Source organism: Rhinichthys klamathensis, unplaced genomic scaffold (assembly GCF_029890125.1).
Source record: "Rhinichthys klamathensis goyatoka isolate OS25496 unplaced genomic scaffold, OSU_Roscu_1.1 h1tg000186l_1, whole genome shotgun sequence".
NCBI lineage: Eukaryota > Metazoa > Chordata > Actinopteri > Cypriniformes > Leuciscidae > Rhinichthys > Rhinichthys klamathensis.
The window spans coordinates 439309-445557 of record NW_026606714.1 but is presented as its reverse complement, the minus strand read 5'-3'; positions in this window follow the sequence as shown (position 1 = coordinate 445557).

The following is a 6249-nucleotide window of genomic DNA, read 5'->3' as shown; positions in this document are numbered from 1 at the left end:
TTTAAAACCGGGTCCCAGAATTGATATATCTTAAAACGACACCCTTGCGTTTTCGTGTGTACAGTCAAAGCCACCCAATCCGTATATTTTGTGAAACGATGATGTCATCACCCCATGTGTCGACCCCAGAGCCATAGAGAGAAAGAGTTGCGACACTCCCATAGACCGCCATAGGAACTTTGGAATGCGGAAGTAACGCGTGTCGTGGAGCAGCCAAGGGGGTAATCCACCAGCCGGAAACTGAAGTCTCCCCAGGCGCCGCCATTGGCTAGCAAGCCTTCACCTGCTGTTAGCATCCCATTGACTCCCATTCATTTTTGCGTCACTTTGACAGCGAATAACTTTACATCTGAGGCGTTTAAAGACTCCATTTGTCCATTGTTTATTTCTAAAGAAACACGACAATGTATAAAAGGCTCCATTACCATGTATCTTACGTTATGGCCCCGTAGAAGCTGTTTTTGTAAAAATAGGCTAACGATTGCGTCATAACACGCGACTCTCTGTCGCACAGTAGAGAAATTACCGTATAGACAGAAGTAGAAGCTCGCGCGCAATCGGGGGGACGTGGAGGCATAAAGTCAAGGGAGAAGCCCGTAGAGTGTCATAAAGTTGCTCCTGCTGCTAGCTCATGGACAGCTAATACTCACGAACTCCGGCTCTGCAAGATTCGGAAGGGAATGATTCAGATTCCTCTTGGCACAGCTACTAGAAGACGTACAAGTTGCTCACGTCACATCTACGTCGTCAAGCTCAGTTTGAGCCTGCGCAGTACGCTTGGCAATCAGGAAGTGAGTGCTTCTAATTGACTTCATTTTTCTCCGTTGAAGTCTATGGGGTCGCTGTGTCCATTTCTTTTACTGTCTATGGGAGCAGCCAATAGTTCCAAACACTGATAGTTTCTCCATTGAACCCCATTCATTTTCAGTGCTTCCGAAGTACGCTCGCTGGTAAATTAATGAAATTACTGTATTTTTTTACTTTTACACACATTAGCCGACCTCTCGTGAATCTAGTCTGTAGTTATATTTTATGTAGCCAGTTTTAGTAAATGTTTATTGGAAGATAATAGGTTAATTGCAGCTATAGCTTTCGTGACCAACACTTCACTATCGTTAGCTAACTTACGGTAACTTGTGTATATAATATATAATATTTTTAATAATATTTTATATGTATGTATATATATATATATATATATATATATAGCCTATATATAATATTATATATACATACACACACACAATTCATTTATTTAAATGGGTTAGGGTTATGCATATATGTGCTTATATGTATTTAGGAACATAGTTAATTCACTCATTAACTATCTCTCTGGTTTAATTTTATGAAGAATATTTTTCGTTTGAATATTTACCGAACATCGCTGTATTTAGTCGTTGCTTTCTACGTTATGGGAGCAGTCTATTTCCCTCCTAAATCACTCATTTGTACATGCACAGCGTAATTATTTATATTTTATGTTGGTTGGCAACGGACCGCCACTGCAGACCTCTTTGCGTGATCACGAAGGTAGGCTAATGGCTGAATCGGAATTTATAAGCAAGATCACGGGAATCAATAGCCTAATACAACCCAGTTATGCTAAAATAAATATCACGAGACGTCCATCATCAGACGAATGACATGGAAAAGTTAAGTTAGAGCCGCCAAAGCCAGTGCTATTACTACCCATGCGAACATGAACACTAAGCGTTTCCCTCCAATTATTATAGCGTAAAACTTATCTAAGTTGTCACCCTGCCTCTCCAAATGCAAAACTGACATTAACAAAATGCAATAACAGCTGAAAAAGTACTTGGGTGTGTGTTTTATTTTATATTTACCGTTTAATAATGCAATCGCTGCTGTCTGTCCATAGAAGAACATGACAGCCCGCATATGTTTTGGAACTATTGGGGCTTACATGAACCACGTGACAGCCGTCGCGGCGACATCAAAGCGTGTCGCAACTCTTTCTCTCTATGGCTCTGGTCGACCCTACTCAGACACCGCTACGTCACGTAACAGCAACAACAACTGCGGACTACATGCTTGTGTTCGTGCTGTAGAAGCTAATGCGCCTCTTTTATTTCTTATTTACTTGCAATGTATTTTTATTTTATGTCTTTATTTTACTGTTGTCTGATTAAGACATTTCATATTTTACACCAGGCCATTTATAGTTGTTTAAATTGTTCAATAAAGTTCTTGGTAAAAAAATAAATAAATAAAAAAGAAGTAGAAAAAGCTACTGAGCCTATTTTTATTGTATACAGGTTTTGTACTCATGGTTTATGTGAATGCCTCAAGTCTTCTCCGTTTTTAGTGTATCTCTGTCGCAGAATTACAGCGCCACATGCTGATCTGGCATGTATACTACATCGTTTTGAGTCGGTTTCAGTGAGTAGGGGGAGGCTGCAGACCTGGAGCCGGCAGATATACGCCCCTGGCAGTTTTACGCCCCGGCAGTTCTACGACCCTGTTGTTCCTGATACGTCCAGTAGAGGGATATACTGCGAAATAACATCATTAAATCGACGCTTAATAACCCGTCCATAGACTTGACAATTTTGTGTTTTTTGTTAATTTAAATATAAACGTTATAGTGTAGATCTGCACGGATTAAATTATCTGTTTAACAAAAAAACAAGGGGGGTAAACGGACATCAAAAGAGATTGAATTAGGTTACACAAATCAATGCAATATTACATTTTGTCAATATAAAAACATGTAAGGTTCTTTACAACAGACTCAATGATATTATTTGTTTTATAAACCTTTGAGTTTAAAGGTTCTGACATTTTCTTAAAGGAAGAAAAAAATTAACTTTATATCAGAGGAGAATATTCTAGAATCAGGATTACTTTGAATGGTTCTGTCTTTATGAAGATGAAACTTGCCCAGAAGACAAAGTAATAATACCGTATAATCAAGTTTAACATCGTTAGAATTAAAATCTGACAAAAATAGATTCTGTCGTTTGTATGTTAAATAATCTGCTAAAGTTATTGTTTTTTAGCAATGATGCAACATTTATTATTTATAAACGATTAGCTCGATAGGTAGATATCAATAGATATCAATTAGGTAGATATCAATTCATTTATATATCAATGGATGGGTCTATAATGTATTTTGACAGGTTTCTGTTCTATCTGGCTTAAACTTAGCTAACCACGTGTAGGTTTAGCTTCCCCTATCTTCTCTACTCAATTTAAAATTAATTTGAATTTGAATTTTCTTTTGTTGCCTGTCTTTAGCTTGGCCTCTTCTGGTAAGACTCTGTTTACGCATTAAAACATACTCCACATGGTAGAGCAATATTACAGTAGATAATGGAAATATGTGATTTTTTTTTACAGTCTATGGTGTGAACACACAAAAGACACATTTATAATAGGTATGTAAATCTCTCTCTCTCTCTCTCTAAGTAAAGAGTTAAACTGCACACTCACTCAAATATGTTAAAACATTAAAAACTTTCCCCATATGGTTTGAATGTAGATTCTGGTTTGAGTTGTTTCTTATAAATGAGATGATCTAATTATCTCATTTACATCTTAATATACATTTTTTCTTAAAATAGCTTACTGATCTGGACTCAAATGTAGGGTATGTGCACTTAATGTGGGTTTTTATCATACTCTGTCTTTACCAAGTTCTCTTTAACTTGGATCTCATAAAGGTGTGTTTGCTTTAGCTACTTAAGGAAAATACACACACACACACACACACAGGGACAAGGTCAAATTCACCATGGATGTCCTTTTTTAACTTTTTTAATGTTTCATTTTTTAATGTTTCATCAGTGAGCAGGAGCAGTTAAAGAAAAAAAAACAGTTAAAGAAGAGTGGCAAACCATAGGGGAGTCATCATAATTCATAAATGGTGTTAATAAATATTTTTTTGTGAACAACAATATTGTCTATATCTTCTAAATGGCCCATGGAATTTTAGAAAAGGGATAAATTGTGTTTGTCTTCATAAAATGCTGTGTAGGACACTGTTTTGTAGCTGTATGATGACCAATAGAATAGTACAGCAGATATTTCATCGAGGATCCATATTATTACACGGTACTGCATGTCTAATGGGCTAAATATAGTTAATATCTAAATGTGACTTTATATAAATTCACAAAAACATATTTCACTCAGTCTCCTGTATATAAAAACCTACGGTGAATTGGCCTATAACTGCAGTAGGTCATAGCATCACCTGTCATAACACATAGTTGATCCAACTATGTGTATTTTTAATTTTTCAATTCACAAAAACAAATAGTCTTCTGTAGGTTGAGTGAAGAGAGTGAAGCCCAACTGAATATCTACAGAAAATTTAATCCGTGGAGATCTACACTGTAACGTTTATATTTAAATTAACAAAAAAACACAAAATTGTCAAGTCTATGGACGGGTTATTAATGTGTAAGCGTCGATTTAATTATGTTATTTCGCAGTATATCCCTCTACTGGACGCATCAGGAACAACAGGGTCCTAAAACTGCCGGGGTGTAAAACTGCCGCCTCCAGGTCTGCAGCCTCCTCATATAGGTTTCAGTGGTTTCGTGTGTGCGCAGATATTTCTTGAGATGGCGCTGTGTTTACGGAATTTTTTTTTTAGAATGAGGGGAAAAAATATTGGATAGGGAAAGCTCTGGCTTCGTGTGGATGTTGCCTTAATATAGTTTAAAAAATCTTTTTTGCAGAATGGAGAACACAATTACAATTTATTACTGATTTAGTTTATATAGAGGTCTATGTTTTGGATGAATATTTTGGTGAGGCTCTGCCCCATCTGCCCTTACTGGCAAGCCACGGCTAGTTTTTTTAACAAATAAAAAAAAAAAAAACAGAAGGAACTTTCATTGCAGTATGTTTTAGGAATTAAATGGTCATTTATGGTCAACCGTTTAGTCGTTAGTGATAAATGAATTCTTAATAGGATCTTATATTATATATATATATAAAAAAAAATCTAGGTAGGCCTACTTGCTTGGTTTAACAATGTAATGCGCTTTACTATTTTCCCACACTTACATAGCCTAACTTTAAACATAAGGAAGAGGTGGATATTTAAAAAAAAACTCGAGACCCAAAAGATCTCAGTAGGAGGCACTAGGATTTAACCAAATAATGATATCAGTGATATTGACCTGTCATCGAAAAGAAAACCAATAAACTAGTGCCAGATACCTTTAATGAATGACAAATAAGTCAGGGAGTCAGTTCTTAGCTTGATGGAGAGTGTGGCAGTTCTTCTGATGCAACTCTGCATTCCTGGCCTTTGTCATGCGCAAGTGGAATCCTTAAGCTAAAAGGAAATAGATCTTTTGTGGCGTGGAACAGACTGAGATCACTGTTAGTGCTGGGGTTTTGAAGTGGGTAAACCAAAGGGCTACACTGAGATTACAACCTGATTCTATCCATATGAAAGGTCAGTAAAATAAGAGATAAGGAGGGGATGGGAATGGGGGTCATGGCTGAGATGACAACAACATGGTATGTATTTGAGGGGATGGCCACTTTGTTCCTTATTCATCAGAGCTCAGCAGGGTGGCCTGGGAAAGAACATAGCATCCTGAAAGGCAAATAGCCAGTCTGTGGTGGGTGAATGGGTTGTTTCTGTTAATTAGTGAAAAAAATACAGAGAAATGTTACTTAAAATACTCTCTGTTTTTATTTATTCATTTATTTGAAGCAAAGTGAGCTATTTAATTTAAATTAAATTATTTATATATTAAATAATTGAAGTCAAATATTTTTTTTATCTTTCAACATTGAAGTAGCCAAGGGAGGCAAATTAACTCACTGTGACATACTATATTCTGAGATTCCCACCCCCTGTCCTCTGAGTCAAGACCCCCACTTGAGCCAATATCCCATCATTCATCAGGCCAGACAGTTTGGCAGATTTATGGCATGTCCCACTGAGTAAACCGACTATGCATTGAGGAATAAGTGAGAAATCTGCTGATAAACTATATAAAAACAAATGTCATGATTAGGCCATAACATCAAATGGGGTAAAACATAATCACAAATCACTTTGTCGACACACGAAGTAAGGCTGGTTTTACAATTTAAATGTGTTCTCAACCTCGTAACGTGACTAATAATGGAATTTAGACCCTTCCTTTGATTTATTTACATGCATCGCAGTGACTTCCACAGGTGTGATAATGTAGCCTACACCAACACAGCGGCAAAGAGGATTGACATGCCAAACACCTTCCAGCAGTGGCATGT